Source organism: Rattus norvegicus, chromosome 15 (assembly GCF_021556685.1).
Source record: "Rattus norvegicus strain SHRSP/BbbUtx chromosome 15, alternate assembly SHRSP_T2T, whole genome shotgun sequence".
Lineage (NCBI taxonomy): Eukaryota > Metazoa > Chordata > Mammalia > Rodentia > Muridae > Rattus > Rattus norvegicus.
In genome coordinates, this window is record NC_141548.1 from 10,103,062 (window position 1) to 10,130,159 (window position 27,098).

The window sequence follows — 27,098 nt, forward strand, 5'->3', positions numbered from 1 at the left end:
TAGAAGCTGATAATACCCAGTTTGTGTACTGGTATCAATATGTCTTATTCAAATTTCAACTTTACCTTATTCATACAAGGTCAGAGTCCTTGAGACAATTTCCTCCTCTTGACCATGAATCCCATGAATGAAATTTTATTTCTAACCTTTACTGTGCTCATTGAGGAAGTCTCTGGTATTGATAACATAGGTAACATGCTTGCGAGCAGTAGCCACTCCTGGAGGGTGTTCCTTAATCTAGTACTCCTTTCCAGCATCGAGATGGTATTTTCTGGCAACTATAGCTGATAATATGAATCGAAATAAGCATAAACATATGTTTTTATCATACAAACATATCGAACACTGTCTTAGTTACAGTTCTATTGCTATAAAGAGACACCATGACCATGACAACTCATAAAAGAAAACAATCAGGGCTGACTTAAAGTTCAGAGGTTTAGTTCATCGTAATCATGGTGGGAAGAATGGGGCACGCAGGCAGTCGGCATGCAGGCAGTCATGGTGCTGGAGAGTAGCTGAGAGTTCCTCAACTAGATCAGCTGGCACCAGGAAAAGAGTGAGCCATGCCACTGGGTCTGCCTTGAGAATCTGAAACCGCAAAGGCCTCCCCCAGTTACACATGTCCCCCAACAAGACCGCGTCTCCTAATAATGCCAGGGCCTAATGACAAAACATTCAAATATATGAGATAAGGAGCCATTCCTATTTAATCTACCACAAACACTTCTACAACATTATAAACCAAGTACCCAATTATCAACACTTTGAAAAAAAATCTATTAAGTTTTTAACCTACTGTTTTAATTAGGGGTGCTATTACTGTGACAAAACTTTAGAACCAAAAAAAAAAAACTTGGGGTGGAAAGGGTTTATTTCATGCACAGTCCCATATAACAGTTCATCAAAAGCAGTGAGGGCAGAAACTCAAGCAGGGCAGGAACCTGGAGGGAGGAGCTGACAGAGTCGACAGAGGGCTGCGGCTTACTGGCTCGCTTCCCCTGGTTTATTTGGGCTGCTTTCTTATAGAAACCAGGACTACCAGCCCAAGGATGGCGCCACCCACCATGGGCTGGACCCTCCCCATCAATCACTAGTTAAGAAAATGCCCCACAGGCTTGCCTCAGCCTGATCTTCTGGAGGCATTTTCTCCTTTGAGGTTCCCTCCTGTCTGATGACTCTAGCATGTGTCAAGTTGATACTGAAACTAGCCAGCGCATCCAGGTTGGCGACTAGTGCAATTATCATGCAGTAACTGATGGAAATAGATGCAGAGAGCCACCGTCAAACACCAGCAAGGGCCTGGTCCAGAATCCTGCAGAAGACAGGGAAGAAGGATTGGAGGAGCCAGAAGGATCAAAGAGAACACACGAAAACCTACAGGATCAACTAATGTGGGCTCATAGGTACTCACAGGTACTGAACCACCAACCAGGAAGTCTGCATGGTGTGACCCAGGCCCTCTGTGTATATGCTACAGTTGTGCAGCTCGGTCTGGTGGGACTCCTATCAGTAGGGATGGGGGCTGTCTCTGACTCTTTTACCTGTTTTTGAGACTCTTTTCCTCCTGCTGTGTTGTTCCAGCCTTACTAGGTGGGGAGGTGCCTAGTAACTTGATATGACATGTTGAAGAGGGGTGGATGGGAAGGAGATTAGAGGAGGGGGACTAGACGGGGAGAAGGGAGTGGAAACTGTGGTTATAATACAATATATGAGAGAAGGACAATTTTTTTAAAAAAAATTAAATAGAAAACCTAGCTGGCACACCTACCATAGTATTTTTGAAAACCTTCTATATTCACCGCTGAAAAATATTGATGGAAATTTTACTATTGAGTTTGGGTGTTGTGGTTTCCCCTCCGTTAAATGGTCTTTCGCAAGCTTTAGAAAATCCCCACAGCTTTAAAGGAATCAAATCCACTAGGGAGATACTGCCATCCCCTTTATGAAACATGAAGGGATATGGTTTTTAAAGCCTGCCTTCAACACCAAAAAGGATCAAAGATTACCGCATGGAAAAATCAGGATGAAAACAGATACAGAAGAGGATAAAGTTGTTCTAAAGCGACAAGCGTGCATGCGAAACACATTAGCACAACACAATCCACGCAGCACAGCAACAGTGTGAGTGAGGCCAGGATCTTGGGTGTAGGTTTTTATCTGCCTTCCAGTCTCAATTGTCAGACAGCACTGTGTGCTCCACTGCATGGAGGAACAGAGTTGAAAAGAAGCTGGAAATGCATGAAGGCAAGTGCTTGCCTAACCCAGTGGAACGGTAGCTCAAACACTGTGGAAAATGCACAGATAAAACAGGCAACTAAAATAGACAGAAACTCGATGGATTCTCCTAAAAAAAAATAAGAAATGATTTTTCTAATAGAAGAAAAGCTATATTGTGCAAAGAGAATTGCTATCTCTTGTGTGCTGTGTAAAAGCATTCCCCTGTCAATAAAAAAGCCTTTGGCCAATGAGCTAAGGCAGGAAGTAGCAGGTGGGAGTTCCTGCAGACAGAGAGGGGGGAGGGAGGGACAGACAGACAGACAGAGGGGGGAAATTCTGGGAAATAGTCAGACATGAGAGATTCGCCTTGAACTCTGAAAAGGAGAGAGATGCATGATACTGAGAAGGAAGTAACCAGGCATGAAGCACACAGAGTAAACTGGGTTACTGAGATACGAGCTAGTTGGGGAATAGAGGCAAGGTTTTGGTCTATCCATTTATTCATAGATAAGAAGCCTCAGAGTTGCTATTTCGAAGAACAAAGAGCAGGTGAAAAAGCATGAAATGACAATATTGCAATCAAAACAAAAATAGCTGGAGTATCTAGGACTCAGTGATAATCAGGATTAGAGTTTAAAATACCATTTTGTTTTCTTTTGGGATAGAGTTAGAATTTCCTTCCCAGCATCTTTTGTAGCACATAGGGTCATGTGGCTATGTTCTGACAATTGTTGATGAATGTGATAAACTTCATTCTAAACTCCAATCTCAGACATCCTACCACTCTTCCCTCTATTTTCCACAGTCTGAATGACTGAAGAGGATATAAAGCTGTGAGAAGCTTGAGACCACAATGAAGCTGGGTTTCTGTGGGGGAAAGCACAAAGAAATCATTGTACAAAAAAAGTTATGGCTACTTACTAATGTAGCTTTAAAAATGACTTTTCCACTTCTTTTTTACTTCCTTCACCTCTCAAAATTTATATAATCAAACGCCATAAAATACTGATGTATTGTCTAGATAATTTGATAAATATTAAATAAAAGTACTATTTAAAAAGTGATTTATTTCTCCTGTCCTTTGTAGATTTTGATGTGCTTAATCATAATATATTTCAAGAACTCAGAAGAGAGCCAAGAATATTTCCAGCACTCAGTAACTGCTGTTTGAAAGAGTAAATAGTTTTTAATATCCTCTACATTTTGTTCATTTATCAATAATCCACTGAAAATGTTTCTTCCTCAACTAAATAAAATGGTGCAAACAAAAATTACTTAGCCCATCTCTTCACAGAACAAATTGCAACTGCTTCCAGTCCCTTTTATAAAGTGCCATCATTTTTTACAATTAACCTAAGCATACCTTACACTGTAACTCCCCCACTCTGCCCAGGTCAATTATGTAATGTAAAACCTGATATTATGTAAATTCTTGCTATACTGAATTATGTAAAGACAAGAAAACAAGCACACATCCCATGGTCACTGATTCCTCTTAGAACAGGATGATGGGATCATCATTACCTCTTTCCCCAGGAACTTAAATTATGGGCCTTGGGGATGGATCGTCAGATAAGATGTCTGTCACAAAGCCTTCTCCAGACACCCACCTGTGGAAGAGGAGAGCAGACTGTCACTAGTTGTCCTTTGACTACATATGTGCTGTGGTAATCTTGCCTTGCCATCCTCTCCCTTCCCCTCCCCAACACAAAGAGAACAAACAATGTAAAAGGGATTTTAAAAATAACTTAAATTTCAATTTTTTTAGAGTCAATGATCATAATTTTATAGTGAAGGGTAAAAGAAAATACAGGTGGAAAAGGAACTATTTTACAAAGTGATATACTCTGTGCTTTTCACACATCCATGATCCCAGCTAGTCCCGCTCTGTTGGACAGGATATAGTGATTTGCCTTGTTGCTTCATTTATCCAATTGGAAAAACTGAAGTCAGTAAAGTTAACAAAAGTTCCAGATGACAGAAAAAGAATTACAGAGGGTATCTGAACAGTTAGCATTTTACTTCAGCTCTGTAGTAAAATCTGGGTAAAGTACCTGTTGAACGTTTTTTGTTTTGTTTTTTTTTTTCTGGACTTGACTGAATGCACGGATGTAGAACCATTAATATAGAGAGTTGCCTTGGCTATATTACGAATATATTTGTATAATATACTTCTTACTATTTGTTTCTTTGCTGCATTGGAAACCTCTTCAATAAGGCCTCACCCCATCCCTCCATGTCATATGGACATCTGTATCAGAATCTCACAAGTTCTCTCAGTTATGGTTTCTACTGCTGTGACAAAATACCATGACCAAAATCAAGTTGTGCAGAAAAGGATGTGTTTGGCTTCTGTTGAGGTTTTGGCTTTTGCCATGTATTGTGATGCGAAATACTGGCCCCCAAGGCCCGGTTGCCTCCAAGAATAAGAAAATGCACACATACAATGTGACCTTACTCCTTAATTTAAAACTGTTAGTTAAATGTAGATGATGACAGCCAATAGCTGGTAAGAAAAAACATAGGTGGGGGTTGGGGTTCCTGGGCTTGGAGTTTGAGAAGAACCATGAGGAGGAAGGTAGAGAGAAATGAAGACACCATGAGGTAAGAATCTTGAAATATGGCCAAGAAGGCTGGCCAATTGGAGTTAAGAGCATCCCAGACAGAACATGGCAAGTCATATTGTTCTTATCTGGGAACAGAATGATTAAAGGTGGGAGCCTCCAACTGAGATTAAGTAATTTCTACAAAACGCTTACAAATTTCTACACATCACTGTTCATCATCAAAGGAAGTCAGGACAGGAACTCAAACAAGGCAGGAGTCTGGAGAGAGAAGCTGATGCAAAGGCCAGGAAGCAGTGCTGCTTACTAGAGATAAACATGCCTGCAATGGGCTAGACCCCTTCTGTCAATCACTAATTAAAATGCTCTACATTCAGGCTTGCCCACAGCCTGGACTTACAGAGGCATTTCCTCCTCTCAAATCACTTCAGCTTGTATCGAGTTGACGTAAAACTCTCCAGCAAACACATCACCAACCCTGAATGTAAACCCTCAGCAAATGGGTCAGTGACAAGGTGGAAAAAGACATGGTTGAGCACAAGGTGTGCTTAAAATAGATCTTAGTAAAACAGGACGGATTTATAATGTTAAATAGAGTGGGGATGAGAGAGAGTAATAGAAGGATGAATAGGAACAAAGTACAGTGAGAAGTGCAAGGAAATACCATAAGGATATCCATTATTAGTGTGTCGAATAAAAAACTAAATGTGTTAAATATACACATATAAATAGAGGGTTACTAACAGGGAATTTATAGGATGTGGGACTTCTGCTGTACAGATAAAATCTCAGGAGAATCCCCATTCTACAACAGTGAACAAAGGACTGGAGAGATGACTCAGTTTGGTTCCCAGTTCCTACATCAGCTACAACCACCTGTAACTTCAGGTCCAGGGAACCTGATCTCCTATTTTGGCCTCTACACCCACCCTCCCCCACAACTGAATCTAAATAATGAACAAACATCCAATTTATCTTTAAAATGACTAAAAAGCTATTCCTAAGTTTCTATTTAAGTTTCAAACATGTCTCTTTTCTGATTTCATTTTCTTAAAACAATAGCACAAAACAAAATACAAATCTAAATAAACAATGAGAAAAGAGCATCTGGGGTGCCTCTTGCCCTAAAAACCTTCTTCTCACCCCCTTTCAATGCTGAAATATTTGCATAATTGGGATTGATGGACTCATAACATTCTCACCGACTCCCTCTGCTTGCCTCTGTCTCCACAAGCACTGTCCTTAAGTTCCAAGTGTAGAAAGCATCCTTGGAGCCAAACAGCCTCCCTCTCCATCAGTTTTGCCTGCTCACAGGAGGTCATCATAATAAGGACCTATTGACTGTTGACTTTCCTTCATAAAAGAAGGGAGTAGGGCCGAATCTACACCTCAGATTGCAGCCACTCCTACCAGCCATCTGTATGCCCTAATTACTCACAGCCTGGTACTACTATATGTAGGCTGGGAGGGGTTAATAGAAAGAGGTTCCATCCATCTACACATCTTTGGGAAAGCCATCATCCATGCTGTGTCAAACCTTCTGGGCACTGCTTCTTTGGGTTCACCCACATTCCCCTCAAACACGCCCAAACATAAGTATAATAAACTAGATGAAAACTTTGTGGGAATTGTACTTTGCTTTTTCCATGAAACCTTATGAGGAAGGAGTAAATGTTGTTTATGTCTCCCCATGGAAGGAATTTACGTGCCACTCCCTTATCTACCACAAAAGCAAGAATGTTTGTAGTAAGCACACCTGTGTGTCTATGTCCCTTTGTGTGTTTGCACTCACATATACATGTATGCCTGTATGTATGAACATGAAACAGAAGGGCATTGACCTACTTACAGGAAAACCAATTATCCATAATGGTAAAAGGATGATTGACATTGTCATTTTTCCTTTTCTCCTAGACAACATGAAGGAGAGACTACACAACTCCAGATTTAGCCCAAAGTAATTCTCACTTTAGTCTCTAATTTGGCCATTAATTGGGAATCAGGGCAATGTTTGCCCTAATATTCAAATAATTACCTAACATTTTTTCGTTAAGATTTCTTATAAATATGTCCTCTAGGTCATTTACAGACTTGTGGCACAGTTCATCCTCCTGATGAAAACAGTCAAGTGGTTATAGTTGTGTTTTTGAATATGGCCCCTCTTGGTATACAAAAATTGGTCTGACTATTACAGAGTATTGTTTATTCTTCAATCATTCCTATTTTATGTTGGCCACACTGGATCTGGCTTTGTGTAGCTTAGGCTAATGGTATAAATCTCATTCCCACATATCAAACACATAACCGTTTGAGAAATTCTTTTGAAGTCGGGACTAAGTAGAAATTAGTGATGAATTGGGTCAATCTGGACAAGGTGGCTATTTTCCAAACAGAACCTACCCTGTTACTTTATCGTTGTGTGTTAACCTGGTGAAAATAATGGCATTTGATTTGCCTCCCTCCCAGGGAAGGGGAGAACTGGGCTATTTAAAGGTAATACTTGCCCTTTTAGACTGTACAAGATGAGAGCTACAATGGTTTTTTAATCTACACTTCAAACATTTTGTTCACTTTGGCTTTTGGGCACTACTAAGGCTCATCAGATTTATGTTTGATTTGTAAAATATACTAAAATTCCTACATGAAGGCCACTAACATGTAAGACAATGATGTAAGGATACTGTGGTCTACTCAATAGTCCATAGCTAAAAGACAGAACTCAATTTACCTTCTGGCTGAAGAAGCAAGGCAAGTCTGTAAAACCTAAAGAGAGCAGTTTTCACCTGAAATCCCAGGTAAAAGTACTTCAAACCTGGAAAAACCAGGGATACTGCATGAAAACCCCCCACCTCACCTCAACCTCTGGGGACCAAGGCATCACAAGCCTTTTATTCTGGGAAACAACAAAATCGATGCTGCAGATCAGTCTCCTCCAGTGAGCATCCTTGCATTTCTACACTTGCGTTAGTCACAAAGAGGAGCTTTCGAGCAGGGGCTCACAGAAAGTCTGCATTACATCCTCTGTAAAGCACTAAAGAGCTTACATCATCCATCTTGCCTATCCTCCAAGCATAACTCAGAGGTGAACGTGGAAAATTATGGGAGAGGGATATAACTAGTAATGGGATTTACATATTTTTAAGAACAATTTCTGACAGAAACAAATGTTCCTGATGGAAGTTTCCTCTCCACAGATAAAACACATCAAGTTGAGGTGGTTGATTTAAGATGCACATGGACAGGCTTGCTTGCAAGAGGCACAAAATTATCAATCAAGCTGAAGGCTGCTGTAGCTGTTTAGAACAATTCTTACTGCAAGCAGCGTAATCACCCTTCGGTACCCACAGGATGCTGGCACCAAGACATCACACGGACCACAGACAAGGGGCTGCTCCAGTCTCTTTTATAAAATGCCATCGTTTTAGCAATTAACCTATGTATACCCTATACCCTATACTCCTCCCCACCCTGCCCAGGTGTTATGTAATGTAAAATCTGACACTATGTAAATACTTGTTATACTGAATTATGTAAAGAATAAAGACAAGAAAACAAGCACATGTGTTCAGAACAGTGATTCCTAATATGTTTTTTTTTGTACTTGATTTAATGCATGGATGTAGAACCACTAATATAGAGAGTTGTCTTGGCTATATTATGAATATATTTGTATACATAATATATATTTGCACATAAATATAGACGAATTCATTCTTTAAAAAATTTCCTGCTGCCTGAAGAAAGCTGGTCTGCCAGGAGCACTCTCCCTCCTAAGCCCACAAGTGGGACTCCACTTTTTCTCCATTGACTGTCCAAACAGAGATCTGCCTGAGGTGCACAGGGCTCAGGAGCCTCAGGGAAGCCTGGGACAGGACCCTTCTGTTCTCCACCTGTGCCCAGAGCTGGGACCATTTCACAGGTCCCCACAGGACCCAAAACCTGCCAGCAAAAAGCTAGTCTACAGAAGAACTCTCACTCCTAAGATCACAGGCTCACAACCTCACAGGTTCACAGGACCACAAGAAGGACAAACTCCAGTCAGAGACAGCAAGACCAACTAACATCAGAGATAACCAAATGTTGAGAGGCAAGTACAAGAACTTAAGCAACAGATATCAAGACTACTTGACATCATCAGAACACAGTTCTCCCAACAAAGCAAATTCTAGATACGCTAACACATCATAAAAGCAACATTTGGATTTAAAATCACATCTCATGATGATAAGAGAGGACTTTAAGAAGGAAATAAATAACCCCCTTAAAGAAATAGAAGAGAACACAGGTGAACAAGTAGAAACCTTTAAAGAGGAAACACAAAAATCCCTTAAAGAATTACAGAAAGAAATAAAACAACCAAACAGGTAAAGCAATTGAACAAAATCTTCTAGCATCTACAAATAGAAATAGAAACAATAGAGAAATCACAAAGGGAGATAACCCTGGAGAGAGAAAACCTTGGAAAGAGATCAGGAGCCATAGACACATACTTCACCAATAGAATACATGAGATTGAAGAGAGAATCTCAGGGGCAGAAGATACCATAGAGAACATTGACACAATAATCAATGAAAATGAAAAGCCAAAACATCCAGGAAATCCAGGACACAATGAGAAGACCAAACCTAAGAATAATAGGTATAGAAGAGAGCAAAGATTCCCATCTTAAAGGGCCAGTAAATTATCTCCAACAAAATTATAGAAGAAAATTTCCTTAACCTAAAGAAAGAGATGCCCATGAACCTATAGGAAACCTACAGAACTCCAAATAGTTTGGACCAGAAAAAGAATTCTGCCAGTCACATAGTAGTCAAAACACCAAATACACAAAACAAAGAAAGAATATTAAGAACAGTAAGGAAAAATGGTCAAGTAACATATAAAGGCAGACCTATCAGAATTACATCAGAATTCTCAACAGAGACTATGAAAGCCAGAAGATCCTGGACAGATCTCATACAGACCCAAAGAGAACACAAATGCCAGCCCAGGCTACTATACCCAGCAACACTCTCAATTACCATAGATGGAGAAAATAGGATATTCCATGACAAAACCAAGTTTACACAATATTTTTCCACAAACCCGGCCGTACAAAGGATAATAGGTGGAAAACCCCAACACAAGGAGGGAAATTACATGCGAAAAAAGGCAAAAAGTAATCTAATATCAACTAACACAAAAGAAGATGGCCACACAAACATAATTGCACCTCCAACAACAAAAATAACAGGAAAAACAATCATTGGTCCCTAATATCTCTCAACATCAATGGATTCGATTCCCCAATAGAAAGACATAGACTGAGAGAAGAGATACATAAACAGGATCCAGTGTTTTGCTGCATATAAGAAATACACCTCAGTAACAAAGACAGATACTACCTAAGAGTAGAGGCTGGGAAATTTTTTCCCAAGAAAATGCTCTCAAGAATCAAGCTGGAGTAGCTATTCTAACATCAAATAAAATCTACTTTCACCCAAATGTTATCAAAAGAGATAAAGAAGGACACTTCATACTCATCAAAGGAAAAATCTACCAAGATAAAGTCTCAATTCTGAACATCTATGCCCAAATGCAAGGACACCCACATTCATAAAAGAAACTTTACTAAAGCTAAAAGCTTTATATTAAACCACATACAATAACAGTAGGAGACTTCAGCACAACACTCATGTGTGTGTGTGTGTGTGTGTGTGTGTGTGTGTGTGTGTGTATAATAAAAAATGTTTCACTTTTTTCCATGTTTACTAAATCGGGTATTTCTTATTTACATTTCAAATGTTATTCCCTTTCCCAGTTTCCAGGCCAACATCCCCCTAGCCCCTTCCCCTCCCCTTCTATATAGGTGTCCCCTCCCCATCCTTCCCCCATTACCACCCTTCCCCCAAGAATCCCATTCACTGGGGGCCCAACCTTGGCAGGACCAAGGGTATCAGAGAACAGATCATGGAAACAGAAACTAAACAGAGATACATTGAAAGCTACAGAAGTTATGAACCAAATGAACTTAACATACATCTACAGAACATTTCATCCTAAAACAAAAGAATATACCTTCTTCTCAGCACTTCATGGTACCTTCTCAAAAACTGACTAAATAATTGGTCACAAAAGGAACCTCAATAGATACCAGGAGATTGAAATAATCCTATCAGATTACCAAGGACTAAGGCTAGACTTCAATATCAACAAAAACAACAGAAAGCCCATACATGTGGAAGCTGGACAATGACAACTTAGTCAAGGAAGAAATAAAGAAATTAAAGATGTTTTTAGAATTTAATGAAAATGAAAGCACAACATATACAAACTTATGGGACACAATGAAAGCAGTGCTAAAAGAAAAACTCATAGCTCAGAGTGCCTCCAAAAAGAAACTGGAGAAAGCATACACTAGCAGCTTGACAGCACACCAAAAAACTCTAGAACAAAAAGAAGCATATTCTCCTAAGAGAAGTAGCCTACAGGAAATAATCAGACTCCAGGCTGAAATCAACAAAGTAGAAACAAAAAGAACTATACAAAGAATCAACAAAACCAGGAACTAGTTCTTTGAGAAAATCAACAAGATAGATAAACTGTTAGCCAGGCAATCCAGAGGGCACAGAGGAGACAGTATCCAAATTAACAAAATAAGAAATGAAAAGGGAGACACAACAACAGAAACCGAGGAAATTCAAAACATTATCAGATTCTACCACAAAAGCCTATACTCAACAAAACTGGAAAATCTGGATGAAATGAACAATTTTCTAGACAGATACCAGGAACCAAAGTTAAATCAGGATCAGATAAACCATCTAAACAAAAAAATAGAAACAGTCATTAAAATTCTCCCAGCCAAAAGAAGCCCAGGACCAGATGGGTTTAGTGCAAAATTCTATCAAACCTTCATAGAAGACCTAATACCAATACTCTTCAAAATACTCCACAAAATAGAAACAGGAGAACACTACCCAATTTGTTTTATGAAGCCACAGTTATGATGATAACAAAACCACACAAAGACCCAACAAAGAAAGAGAACTTCAGGCCAATTTCCCTTATGAAAAATTCTTGCAAACTGAATCCAAGAACATATCAAAATGATGATTCACCATGATCAAGTATGCTTCATCCTAGGGATGCAAGGATGATTCAGTGCATGTAAATCCATCAATGGAATCAATTATATAAACAAAATCAGGGGGGAAAACACACAATCATCTCATTAGATGATGAGAAAGCACTTGACAAAATTCAACACCCCTTCATGATAAGAGACTTGGAAAGATGAGGATTTCAAGGGCCATATCTAAACATAGAAAAAGCAATATACAGCATACAGATAGCCAACATCAAACTAAGATGAAAGAAACTTGAAGCAATCCCACTAAAATCAGAGACTAGCCAAGGATGCCCACTCTCTCCCTACCTATTTAACATAATATTTGAAGTACTAGCCAAAGCAGTTAGACAACAAAAAGAAGTCAAAGGGAAACAAATTGGAAAGAAAGAAGTCAAAATATCGCTATTTACAGTTGATATGCTAGTATAATTAAGTGACCCCAAAAATTCAACCAGAGAATTCCTATAGCTGATAAGCAACTTGAACAAAGTGGCTGGGTATAAAATTAACTCAAACAACTCAGTAGCCTTCCTCTACTCAAAGGATAAACAGGTTGAGAAAGAAATTAGGAAAATGAAAAACTTCACAATAGTCACAAATAATATAAAATAGCTTGGTGTGACTCTAACCAAGCAAGTGAAGGATATATGACAAGAACATCAAGTCTCTGAAGAAAGAAATTGAAGATCTTAGAAGATGGGAAGATCTCCCATGCTCATGGATTGGCAGGATTAATATAGTAAAAATAGCCATATTCCAGAAAGCAATCTACATGTTCAACACAATCCCCATCAAAATTCCAAATCAATTCTTCATAGAAGTAGAAAAAGCAATTTGGAAAGGCAAAAAAACCCAGGATAGCAAAAACTATTCTCAGCAATAAGAGAACTTCTGAGGAAATCACCATCCCTGACCTCAAACTATATTACAGAGCAATCGTGTTTAAAAAAAAAAAACAAACAAAACAAAAACAAAAAACAACAACAACAAAAAAAAAAAAAAACCCTGTATGGTATTGGTACAAAGACACAGGTAGATCAATGGAATAGAATTGAAGACCCAGAAATGAACCCACACACTTCTGGTCACTTGATCTTTGACAAAAGAGCTATAACTATCCAGTGGAAAAAAGTCAGCATTTTCAACCTATGATGCTGGTTCAACTGGAGGTCAGCATGTGGAAGAATGCAAATTGATTTATTCTTATCTCCAGGTATAAACTCAAGTCCAAGTGGCTCAAAGACCTCCACATAAAACCAGATACACTGAAACTAATAGAAACGAAAATGGGGGAAAGCCTCAAACACATAGGCATAGGGGAAATTTCCTGAATACAACACCAATGGCTTATGCTCTAAGACCAAGAATCAACAAATGGGACCTCATAAAATTGCAAAGGTTCTGTTAAGGCAAAGGACACTGTCAATAGGGCAAAACGGCAACCATCGGATTTGGAAAAGGTTGGAGGGCTAATATCTAATATACACAAAGAACTCTAGAAGTTAGACTCCAGAGAATCAAATAACTCTATTAAAAAATGGGCTACAGAGCTAAACAAAGAATTCTCAACTGAGGAATATTGTATGACTGAGAAGCACCTAAAGAAATGCTCAACATCCTTAGTCATCAGGGAAAGGCAAATCCAAACAATCCTGAGAAACCAGTCAGAATGGCTAAGACCAAAAACTCAGGTGACAGTAGATGCTGAAAATGACGTGCAAAAAGAGGAACACTCCTCCACTGTTGGTGGGATTGCAAGCTGGTACAACCACTCTGGAAATCAGTCTGGTGGTTCTTCAGAAAACTGATCATAGTACTACCTGAAGTCCCAGCTACATCACTCCTGGGTATACACCCAAAAGATGCTCCAACATATAACAAGGACACATGCTCCACTATAGCAGCCTTATTTATAGTAGCCAAAAGCTAGAAAGAACCTAGATGCCCTTCAGTGGAGGAATGGATACAGAAAATGCGGTACATTTGCATAAGGGAGTACTATTCAGCTATTAAAAAAAAAACAATGACTACATGATATTCATAGGCAAATGGATGGGACTAAAAAATATCATCCTGAGTGAGGTAACCCAGTCACAAAAGAACAATATGGTATGCACTCACTGATAAGTGGATATTAGCCTAAAACCTTAGAATACCAAGATACCATTCACAGACCATATGAAGCTCAAGAAGAAGGAAGATCAAAATTTGGATGCTTCATTCCTTCTTAGAAGTGAGAACAAAATACTCATGAGAGGAACTACAGGGACAAAGAGTGGAGTGGGGACTGAAGAAAAGTCTCATCCAGAGACTGCCCCACCATTCCATATACAGCCACCAACCCATTCAATATTGTTGATACCAAGAAGTACTTTCTGACAGGAGTCAGATATGGGTGTCTCCTCAGAGGCTCTGCCAGAGCCCTACTTATACAGATCAGGATGGTTGCAGCTAACTATTGGACTGAACAAGGGGACCCCAATGGAGGGGTTAGAGATTAGACTGAAGGAGCTGAAGAGGTTTGCAACCCCATAGTAAGAACCACAATATCAACCAACCAGACCCAACAGAGCTCCCAGGGACTAAACCACTAACTAATGAGTAAACATGGAGGGACCCATGCCTCCAGCCATATATGTAGCAGAGGATGGCATTGTCCAGCATCAACAGGAGGAAAGGCCCTTGGTCCTGTGAAGGCTCGTTTCCCCAGCATAGGGAAATGCCAGGGTGTTGAGGTTGGAGTGGGTGGGTGGGAGTGGGAACATCCTCATAGAAGAAGGAGGAGGGGGGAGTCTGGGAGAGGGGATAAAGGGATAGCATTTGAAATGTAAATACATAAAACATCCAAGAAAAATAAAATTAAAAGAAATAATCCTGTTATCCGGGAGAAAGGAAACATGTTCATTGATAATTCTTGCACAAAAGGAATGCTTTCTTGAGCAGTCAAATGTGGAAAACATTGTGTCAATGAGAGAGGCGTGGGTGGGGTGTCTGCCATCTGATCTGAACCTTCCAAACCCTGAGAGCTGGTTGGCTTTCTCTAGGGTGTAAGAACCTTGCACCCATCGAGAATAACTCACATTCATGTGCTGTTCTACTGTCCTTAGCCCTTTCATGTGTTTACTGTGAGGTATTAGACCCTCCATCAAATACTTGCTGTTCCACCCTGAATGGAGCCTCATTTGCAAGAGAGCATACCTTATGCTCCTTTGATGTCAGCAACAGCCATTGCCTCCTTCCTTCTCCATCTGCTAACCATGTGCTACGGAGGGTCCCAGAGTGAAGTTGTCACCACAGAGTTGACCACCATGTACCTATACCATAAGCAAAAAAAAAAAAAAAGAGAGAGAGAGAGAGAGAGCCTGGTGAAAGGTAGCTTGGCCCCAGGTTGAGTTAAGACTAGAACCCCCAGAGACCCTGAAGAAATGATAGGACCTTCTCCTGCTCCCAAGCACCAGGCCTGTGTCACTAGCAGCAGTCCTCTCCCCCCCCCCCCAGATTCGAGGCCATTCCTCACTTAAGGGCAATGCCCCAAGCCCCTCAGGAAAAGGACTTGACCTCTGGTCATGTAGGCTCAAGACTGATCTCCATACTAATGAGGTACCTAAAGGCTTTGAGGGCTTAGCCAATAAACTTTCCTTCCCAGACACTCCTCCCTGCAAAAGGTATTTAATCTCAGGACCACCCTGAGAAGTCGGTTCTGTTTCACACATCCATTTTCTGCCATGACAATAAATGTCTTAAAACCATGGACTGACTTTTTTTTTTTTTTTCTAATCAGGATCCACCAGGGGAAGCCATGGAGAAGGCCTTTGCCTATAGAGCTCCCATCTAGTCTCCCTTAGAAGATGCTCCCAGCTAGGACCACCGACCCAAGCTCAAGCCCACAGCCTTCAAGCCAAGGACTCATCCTTTGGGACCAGCTAGAGCTCCTCCCTCACCAACCTCCCCCCCTCGCGCCTCAGGCTATATCGAGGATGTGGGGGTTGGGGGGTGGATGGAATCCGTTCTCAGCTCTTCTGTGCCTTACAGTGGAGTCTGGATCTCCAAGAGTCTGAGAACCAGATGGCCCCGGCCCCCCAAGCCAGCTCCAGCTGTCCTGTGCCTCAGACTGCTTCCCCACCCCTGAGCAGTGTGCTGAGGTTTCCCTATGGCCTAACATCCAACGGAGACAGTGTTGGGTAAGCCGGGTAAGCGCAGTCAACTTCCTGCATCCTGCTCTGAGCAGCCTGAGTTCTGTGGTGGGGCAGACGCAGAACCCACAACCCTACAGAGCCTCAATTATAAAAGACTGTGAATTGAGCTGGGGCCGTGAGGATTGTTATTAAAGCAGACCGCCCTAAGCTTACTGACACAGTCAGATTGATGGATTGGACTTTCAAATGAGGCCTTCACGCTTCTAGTTACCCAGAGGAAGAGGTCCGTGTCCCTGCCCTCTCTAGGCCTACCTAGGATTTTACACTCCAGGTCTTCATTTTCTTTCCAGTGTGTTCAAGGAGTTGTTCTTCCCCCCCCCCCCCCCCCGGAGCTGGGGACCGAACCCAGGGCCTTACGCTTCCTAGGCAAACGCTCTACCACTGAGCTAAATCCCCAACCCCGCGTGTTCAAGGAGTTGTTAAACATCATCTGTAAGTTCATTTCATTGCTCACCTTCTGTCTTTGTCTAATTTCTGCCTCCAGACTTGAGCTTTGCAGGGATGCTTGGATGATATTTACTATCGCATTAGCTTCTTTACTATGAATGGAACCACAGAAATTACTTCTAAAGATTCCACAAGTGCTACAGCCAAGTTCACTAACACGGGTTTTCACATCCTGCTACTCTAGCGGCAGGATTGTCGGCATGCTGCGCCTCTGATTAAGTTACACGCTCTTTCTCTTTCGTAGGACACAAAAAAAGAGGTGCCTTTTTGGTTTTGGTTTTGTTTTTTACCTTAGCCTTTATGTGCTAGACAGCCTTCAGTAAACACTTGCAGAACTCAACAAATAAACTCTTAATTCAAAACGAATGACAGGCTCAGGAAGCAGAGGTAGGAGCACTGCCATTTCCAGGCTACCTCAGCCCTTACTGAATGTGGAGGCAGCCTGCGTTACAGCAAGACTGTCTTAAAAAACAAAGGAGCGCTTACCTAGGAAGCGCACGGCCCTGGGTTCGGTCCCCAGCTCCAAAAAAAAAGAACCAAAAAAAAAAAAAAAAAAAAAAACAAAGGAAGGAGAGAAGGGAGAAATAAATGAACAAATGAAGGGAAAGAGGAATGAACGTTTTTGTTTTGTTTTAAGAACACCAGATCTATCCAAGAATAAAGCATGGATTGTGTGGACTTTGAAAGTGGCATGAAATTTCCTCTATATTCTTCCTATTGCCTAATTACCTCCTGTTGACACAGACTTGGATCTGGGCTAGGCTTGGCACTTTGTGGGATACAATAGAAGCAAGTCACACAGCATGTCATGCTGCTTCAGGGCTAGGTCAGAAAGGGCGGTACTGTTTCCCCTATTCCCAGAAATCCTCACTCTCAGGACTTTCAATTCCCTGCCATACTATGAGAACCAGGCCACAGAAGAGGCCACAGGACAAGCACCCCAGAAGACAGCCCCAGAAGAGCATAGGTTTGAGATCATCACAGACTACAAAGCCAGATATATACCTGAAGAAGATTCTAGAAGATTTCAGCATCTAGGTATTATGTCATGACCAGTTATTTGACGCTTCCTAGTATGTGTACCAGATCTTTCCTCTGTCCTGTATAAATCTCCAACTCTTAAGGTCCTTGAGTGTAATAAAGTCATTGTTGTTTTATATTACTAAATTTGCAGGTTAGTTATGCCAAGGAAGGTAACTAGAGCTTTCTATAAACGTTGACCTGAAGCAGAGTAAACGTTGATCGACACAGACAATTCCAAGGAGGTGTGTGTGCATACATGCTTTTCTGCTTTGTTTATTTTGAATGGGATGTAACAGCCTGTCGACTGTGGGGTGAACACCCCCTAGTCAGAGCAATCTGAAAAGCAAGAGTATTAAAACATCAGGCAGAGGCACAATTGAATTATTAGCAAGCTCTCACGGCACAAAATGAGAAGGCCCAGACAGAAGCCCAGAGCCTATTACTTTATCACACAATTGTAACCTAACAAAAACACCAGTCAGAGATGCACTTACATCGATGAAATCAATACAGCCTCTAAAATACATTACAGGGCACTTTAAAATAAATGTATAAAATTTGCTTTAAATCGATTCTAGCTCAGTGTGGAGCAAAACTGTTATAATGCTGTTTTACATTCGAAGCCAAGAATCAAAAACAGCCCGCAGCAGCCCGGGAGGATGTCAAGCACACACTTTGTGGCAAGACTTCGTCCTTCATACTCAGGAATGGATAGCGATGTGTGATCTCCAAACTTCTGCTTGGGAGAGGGGGGGAAACAGCCCATTCGAATTAGCAGCCAGGGAGTGGAAGTGAAACCACATTCTCTTTCATGCTGGCTCAGTTTGCTAAGAAGACACACAGAGAGATTGGAGCTTGGGTCCTGGGTGTGGCTTTGTGTGAGCTTCTCTTTTTCCCAGACGTTGCATTTAGTTTATGTGCACGTTCCTCGGGCTTCCTGCAGAGCACACAAGTTTTTATCCACGGTGACCAAGGCAGTCACAGCATGACCTAGCCCTCAGGTTTACATATTAATATAGGTTAGTGTATAAACCGAGGACACGACCACTCTGAGGAATGGTTAAGGGGGAGGTTTTTATTGTAGATAGGAGAGAGAGTACAGCCAGAGGCATCAGGAAGAGACCAGAAAAAGAGAAAAGGTAGTAGACTGAGAGTGGACATGGGGGGAGGGAGGAGTAAAGCAAGAGAGGAAGACAAAAGAACAGAAGAGAGGATTAAGGGAGAAGGGGCCAAGAGAGCTCAGGGCCAAAAGGTCAGGGTCGTTTAGGAGTAAGAAGAAGGGAGAAGAAAATACTGTGCGCTTCAGAGGCTTAGGGTGGGGGGCAGGGTGAGATGAGTCAGGATGGCACTGTGGACTCTGTAACAGGTATTCTCCAGTGTGCTTGTGGCCGGCAAGTGCTTTGATGTGTACATAGGCACCACAGCCATTTGTCCCGAGTTCCTTTTGGACCTGACAGTAAGACAGGTGAGTAGCGACTCCAGCTAGAGAGGTGGCTCGGCATTTAAGAGCACTGCTGCTCTTTCAAGGGACCTGAGTTCAGCTCCCAGCAGACCATGTCCCATGATTTATAATCATCTGTAGCTCCCGCATCAGAGACTCTGATGCTCTCTTCCAGCTTCCCGCTCACACGGAGCTCATTGTGGACATGTCCACACAGAGAAATAAAACACACAAATAGAAGACAAAAATCAGTCTTTTAAAATGCTCTGATAAAGATAATTCCTGTCTAAAATAGGTGTTAAGAGCTAAAAGCGAGAACTATTTGCTAAACAAGGGGAGATCTGTCTCACAAGGCTTGAACTCAATTTAACTTGGACATTAAATTGTCCAACTCATATACTGATGTTGTAAATTTATGATTATCAATTTACACACACACACACACACACACACACACACACACACACACACACACACTTCTCTTTTAGAATGTCAGCTTTCCCAGATAAAAGAGCCCTTAGTCTTGGCTTGAAGTTCCTCCCCAGTGTCCTTCAGATACCTTGCCTCATAGCAGTGCACAGTGGCTATTAATGAGATCACTGAATATGGTATGTCTGAGGTAACACAGATAGAGATAGCAGCCTGAAAGGACCATGCTATCGGGATTCAGGAAACTGTCATTGGTGGCCTAGATCCCCATCACCCCACTCTCTTACCACGCCCAGTATTTCGTCCTAGCAAGGCTCTCGCTTTGGTTTGATTTCCTTTGTTGCTTTGCTTGTTGGCAGCTGTGGAGATGGAGCTCCCCTTGCGCATGCCTTGTGCATGCCAGGCACGGGCTCCACCGCTGAGCTACAGCCCTAAGCCCAGCCAGGGCTCTTCCCCAAGCAGCCACATCATCAGCTCTCGAAATAATCTTGAGTCCTCTAAAGCTACTGTCATCATCATCACCAGAAGTGACGGTCAATTAAATTCTGACCAACAAGATAGAAAAGGGAGCCCGCTTGGGGACTTAGACACTGCTCGGTGGTTAAGAGCACTTCCTGCTTTTACAAGGGACCTGAGTTCAGTTTCCAGCAACCATTGCTTATTGGCTCACAACCATCTGTAACTCCAGTTCCCAGGGTATTCAATTCCTTCTCCTGGTCTCTCTGGGGCCCTGCGTACATATGTCATATGCATACACATACATACACATAAGTAAAAATAAAATAATGGTTTTTTTTTTAAGAAAGGAAGGAAGCCTGAAGAGGAAGATTGTTTTGGAAAAAAGTTTCTTCTCTTCTTAAAGAAAGAAAGTCCCTTGGCCCTTGTGTGATTTGAATGAGATGTCCACAATAGTCTCAGGCGCAAGAATACTTGGCCCCAGGGTGTGGTGCAGTTTGGGGTAGCTAAAAATTGCATGGCTTTTTTAGAGGAAGAGTGGTAGTGGAGGGAGGCAGAGTGAAGACTCTTGCCATTGCTAGCATGTGCGTTGTACTTTGTACTTGCTTTTCCAGCTGTGAGCTCTCAGCTTCTGTTTGCGTCCTGCTTGCCATTTGCTGCCACCGTTGAACTCTTCAAGAGCAGTAAGCTCCAATAAACCCTCCCTTGTACAAATCATCACGGTGGTGATACTTTACCAGAGCCGTCAAGGACTCTCTAAAAGAGTCCTAAACTTGTTTTCCTGGGCAGAATGTGACATCTGTAACTATGAATTAATTTATGACAAAAGGTTGAGGCCAGCTCCACTGGGGATGTCTGGGAGACAAAATAGAAAACAAGTGAGTTTCTCTATTCATAGACAAGCCACTGAGTGTTCCTGCTGCAAGGCCATTCTCCCTGTGTTTAATCCAGCTTTGGTGCATCCCTGTTGCTTTATCTACCTCTGCCCCGTGAACACCCTTTCTATTATTGACAGGAAGGATCCTAGGAAGCTGGAGATTCCTGCATATCTAGGAGATACTCTCTCTCATTCTGATGCAGTAAATACAGTGTGGCAATAGCTAACTTCAGCTTGTGGCTGGGTTCAGCAGGTCAATTCTTATGGGATGTACCCAATGGTCATTGGAATTATTCCTATACACAAGTATCCCTCACATTCCCACCATTAAAGCCTCGTTACTGCAGCACAGTGCAATAGCAGCTGCCCCAGACTGTGACCACTGTGAGGACTGTGGTCACCTGGGACCGAGGAACTGTGTGACAATAAATGGGCACAACTGAAAGTCACTAGGTTTATAATTTGTCACGTGGCCTTAGAAAATACAATGTAAACCATGAACAAGAGTTTTTAAAGGTATGAAACCGATAACACACCTGGGGCCAGTGGCTCCAAGACAGGCCGAATCTTGGAGAATACACAGCTAAGAAAGGTTCACACATTTTCAGAGGTTTATAAAAATTAAAGAGCTGGAGAGATGGCTTAGCAATTAAGAATGCTTGCTATTCTTAGAGAGGATGTTTGGCTCATAACCAAACATAACTGGAACTCCATGGGATCCAAGTTCTGTCTTCTGAACTCTTCAGGCATCTATACTCACAAGTACACACACACACACACACACACACACACACACACACACACACACACGCTTAAAAATAAAACGTTTCTTAAGCTGGAAAATAAGTGTACCAGAGGCTGGATGTGGTCCACAAGAGCTGCCTTGCTCCACAGAAGCCCACTGACCCTGCTATGTGGTGTGAGATGTGCTTTTCTCTGTAGGAACAAGTGTAATGAAGCTTCTAGAACACTGAAGACTCATAGCACCTCCTCTGGGTCACTTCCCAACTCTCTCCCAGTCCTAGGAGAGTGGTCTATTGAGAAACACCTTAGTGCCTATTCATTCTGGTTGGGTATATGGTGCATCACCAGGAGGCCAAAAGGTGAATGAGGATAAGAGTATTCCTCTGTTCACTCTCTACATGGCCCCCTTAGAAAGGCTGTGTTCTCAACCATCAGAAGCACTATGTGAAGGATAAAGACGCACATAACAATCTCATAGGGAAGGCAGCAAAATACCTTGCTTCTCCACAGGGCCACCCACACTGTGATATCCATTGTGACTTTCCCACGTTCAGCCACATGAGTATAATGGTCTAGTTAATGAACCCTTGCAGCAAATCACGAGGAGGAGGATGTCTGCTTCCTGCAGTGCCTTGATAGATAATCCCACTTAATCACTTATAGAGGTGGGATGGTGTTGCAGTAAAAATAAAAATCAGGTTGGAACTGGTTCCCATGCGTATCCCGGCAGTTGACAGTTCTAGCTCCAGTGGGCCATTGGAACTAGTGCTAATTTATCTCAGATTAGTATCTCTCCCGAAGGTTCATCTGCTAGCCTCGAACTCTGGGTCCAGTTACTCAGTAAACTCAGGGCTCTAGGAGTCCAGCAGCGACTGGCCTATCGAGGCTCCCTGCCATGGACTCTGCCCACACTCCCAGCAACCACTCCCTGGTAGTTAAAGTATAAACTCCTAACTACCCAGTAAAATCAAGACTCAACAAACTGTAACACAACAATCAGATTTACATGTTAAATTTTCAATCCACAATACATCCTCACAATGAACTTATAACCAATTAATAAGGATATAAACCACTCACCTAGATAAGATAAATTTGCCTACAGAAATCCATCCCAGCTACCTTGGCAATTTAAGATCTGGGTCATCCTTCTCTGTCTCCATTTTGATTCTTCTTTTCTTCTCCCTCTCTCCTGCCTTACAAAAGCTTTGTCCATGCCTTATTTTCTACTGTCCAATCATGGCCTTGACCTAACTTGTCTGCCTTCACCTGCATAATGACATCAACCTACAGGATTGGACCAAGACCTGGTGAGATGGCTATTCTTGGTTGTCAATTTGACTATATCTGGAATGAACTACAATCCAGAAATAGAGGGCACACCTGTGAGAAATTTTCTGCTTAGTTTGAAGTGAGGGAATCCACTTCTAGTCTGCACCTTTGAGGAAAGAAGACATACAACCTTGATCTGGATCTTGAGGTTGGTAGACATAGACCTTTAATCCAGATCTTGAAGAGGGAAAGCACACTTCTAATCTGGGTCACACCTTCTGGTGAAAACCCATATAAGGACATGGAAGTAGGAAGATTTCCTTTTTGGCCTGCTTGCCCTCCCATTGCTAGTCTATTCCTTCACTGGCATTAAAGCCTACTTCTTCAGGATAAACAGCACATACAGATGACTAGCTGAGATGCCCAGCCTTGTGAAACTGAGCACGTACTAGATTCGTAGACTTTCTGTTCACAGATAGCCGTTTTTGGATTAGTTGAACTCCAATAAATTATATATATATATATATATATATATATATATATATATATATATATATATATATATATATATATGTAGTAGGCTCCAATGCTGATGAAGAAATGAGCATACAAGCAATGGTAAGCAGACAAAGAGCAAGAGCTTCCTTTTTCCATGTCCTTATATAGGCATCCAGCAGAAGGTGTGGCCCAGAATAAAGATGTGTGTGGTAGACAAACACACACACACACACACACACACACACACACACCACCACCACCACCACCACCACCACCAGCACCAGCACCACCACCACCACCACCACCACCACCACCATAACTAAGTGGTAGTGTCGTATCAGTCAGGGCTCTACAGGAAACAGACATCACCCTCCTCATGATTTGCTCAAGGGTTGCTAGAGAGACAGAGAGAGAGAGAGAGAGAGAGAGAGAGAGAGAGAGAGAGAGAGAGAGAGAGAGAGACCCTTAAGGTCTCTGACACTAGAGAACCCTGACTAATACACATGGGAAACCTCTAACTGGATCCATAACATGTCTACCCTTCAGCTACATGGGCTTGGATTTAAAAAGGGCAAACTTTTAATATATTAACCTATTCTGTATTGCATACATAGATAACATTTGACCTGCTATGGCTCTATGTTCTAATGGTTCCAAATTAAGGTTTTGCCATCTCACTGATTGCTCTGATGGTTGAAGCTATTTTTCTGAATTTTTTAAAAGGGCAAGTTTAAAAGTGACATGGTTAATGTTTATTATTAATTTTTTATATTTACTATGTAATATACCCACAATACACCCCAGCGGGGTCTTATCAGCAGGTGTAACACTTATGTGGTCACTTGTTTATCACAGCCTATAGCTCCCTGATCCACCAGACTTGTCCTCATCACACGGCAGCCCAAGATATCTTTGCAGTGCATTTCCACAACTCCATCTCCCTGGACCTCCACAGCAGGCTCTGTGTGCTGCTTGGGGAATGAAGTAATCAACATTCTCTGCCAGTACTTATAAAATATTCTGGCTTTATGGGACAGCATCTCCTGCTGCTTCAGGCACACATCCAGTTAAAGCAAAATCTGGAAGGAGTGGAAGGAGGCAGTTTTATAACCATTGTGCTTAGAGCAGTAGGGGAAAAATTAGGTTTATGGTGATTAAAAAGAGAGAGAGAAAGAAAGCTTGACTTTTTTTTTCTTAAAAAAGGATGACTATCTTGGATATATCTAAATGAAGTTATGAACAGAACATACTTGTATGTCTATGAACTTTATATGTGTGGGAAGACAGCCCACCCTGACCAACAAAGGTTGTACATCTCTTCTCCTGCTACCACACAATATCATCATCTCTACTCAGGCTGTTCCTTCTCACCACATCTTACTCAGAGAATGCTGAGTTTTAGGGAAAGGTCTTTGGTGAGTTGTGGGCACTCTGTGCTTTTGCTTATGCTTCATTTTTTACTAGCTGTGACAAGAGTTTTAATCTTTCTACAAGAGAAGCCAAACCCATGCAAGAACAACCTGTCAAGAATACTTATGGCCTTGTAGTTAACTCTCTCCGGAGTGTGATTTAATCAGCAAGGTGCTGCCGAGGACACATAACTGAACATTGCCAATTCTAATGCCTCTGTGAGCACTGCAGGAGGCACTGTAAAAGGAAGGGCAGAGAACTGAGAAATGCCTATTAGTTAGCATTTATTAATCCTGAGCGTTGTGTTGAGCTCTGAAGAATGGTGCACAAACAAAAACAGATTGCCTCTCACAGCCCGTGCACTCCTTAACAAGAAGAAGGAGGCCTTCGCCAACTCTAACAATGCATAGCAGAAACATCCTGAATCCATAAACAAAGGAAGAAAATAACAAAATAAAAGCCAAACGAATTACTGATCTTGGCATCCTTCACTCACAACTTATTTCACGTACAGCAAAATCTTATATGTCTAGATGACAGATCAGTCAGATGCAACTTGAGGCCCTGCCATCAGTTTTCATGAAGCTTCCCAAGAATGCAAGTGTATCCTTTTGTCTGCAGACTGTGTATGACAGAGTTGAGGGCTTATGACAGAAATAGTGTGATCAGGAATGTACAACTGCCACCTGACCCTTTATAGAAAAAGTTTCTTGACCAACTTTGACTAGAAGAAATCTTGTTTCCAATCAATGATTTTCTTTATATATTAATATAGTAATTTGTATACATTCATTTAAAATAAGTTTAAATTATGAATTCATCAAGCACATATTTAAAAGTCTGTGTATTAGTGATTAAATTGAGGATGCATACCACAGTAATGGCTAACAAGCCACCCACCAGAATAAAGGCATTATGGCCATTCTGTCCCTATAGAACTGTGAGAATGTTTCTGCACCAATGTCTATCCTAAAAGGATGTATTCTGAGACTCAGGAAGTTCTAACGGAGACTCTTAAGACTCAGGAAGTCAACAACTTATAAGTCTTAGGATGTCCCTAAAACTTATCAGATACATAAGACCTCCAACCCTCCCTTAGGTTATATAAGTAGTAAGGACTGCTGAGAAGAGGAAAGTCTGACCTATGAAGCTGCCCATAAGTTGTACAGGGAGCTACCTTCACAAGTTGCATCTGTGTTGGGGTGGGCTTTCAGTAATGCAGCTGCCTTTGAGTCATCCATGTTCCTGTAAGTAACCCCAGTAATTATTGGTTTACCAAGTTAAACTTTGGTAGTATCTTTACTGCTGTCTGCCATCAGTTCCCTAGATGGAGCGAGGAGACATTTGTGCACATCTTGCCAGAAACAGTGTCATCACACTACAAAGATGTTCTCCCAGACAAAGCTAGTTGACCTATGTCCTATGTCATTGTTTGAATATTAGACACCATAAGTTCAGATATTTGAATACTTGGTTCCCAATTGGTGGCACTGTTCAGGTAGGTATAGGAGGCTTGGCCTTAATGGAGGAATTACGTTGCATTAAATATTTAAAAAGCCACCAAGCTACTGCCAGGCCTGCCACGTTCTCATCTCATGGAGACTCTGATCCAGAGCTCTGAAATCTCTCCACCCGACTCATTACGTTCCCATGGAAGGTCACTGCCACACAAGACTCACACATCCAAATTCCCATGGATGACTGGAGTGCCCCACCACCATACCTTTCTCTAGAACTCAATTGAGTAGCCTCATGAAGGAAAATACCATGCAAACTTAGTTTAGAATCAACAGGTAACTCAATCGCTGGTCACAGCAACTAACATCCTACTTTGTAAGGCATTCTAAGTTAAATCCTCTGGTGGTGAATCCTGGCAGATCCACCATCTAAACCAGAGACCTCTTATTCAATACATATTGTCCTCCAAGCTCTCCCCATCCAAAAGCAAGTCACCTTTTCCTGCCTCTTCACTTCCCCTCTCCAATCCAGAAGTCCCACCTACTCCTCGCCTAGTGATTGGTTCTCTGAAATCTTTATTCATTAGAGGAAAACCCTGCCACAGAATTATACCAATTGGGAAATGGACTTTGAGAGGTAAAAGCCTTGTGTCACTTCTAGTTCTCTCTCTCCCTCTCTCCCTCTCTCCCTCTCTCCCTCTCTCCCTCTCTCCCTCTCTCCCTCTCTCCCTCTCTCCCTCTCTCCCTCTCTCCCTCTCTCCCTCTCTCCCTCTCTCTCCCTCCCCCTTTCAGCTTCATACTTGTGGTTCAAGATGTCAGCTCTTAGGTCTGAGCATACAGCTCTTGCTGCCTTAACTATTGCCACCATCAAGGGTCCTAATCCTTTGGAGCTGTATGCCCAAATAATCCTTTCCTTTTTTTCTAAGTTGCTATTGTCATGGTATTTTATCAA

At 41.7% G+C, this 27,098-nt stretch overlaps 1 protein-coding gene across 1 annotated transcript in view; it reads right to left on the reverse strand.

Annotated features, from left to right (window-relative positions):
* Positions 1 to 305: 305 nt before the first annotated feature.
* Positions 306 to 27,098, reverse strand: part of LOC148000808 (uncharacterized) — a 77,747-nt gene continuing 50,954 nt past the window's right edge. Inside the window, exons 7-9 of the mRNA XM_087586775.1 lie at positions 3,745 to 3,830; positions 2,863 to 3,087; positions 306 to 1,315 (exon numbers count right to left, since the gene is read on the reverse strand). The gene's annotated coding sequence lies outside the window, so the exon portion shown is untranslated. The remainder of the gene's footprint in view (positions 1,316 to 2,862; positions 3,088 to 3,744; positions 3,831 to 27,098) is intronic.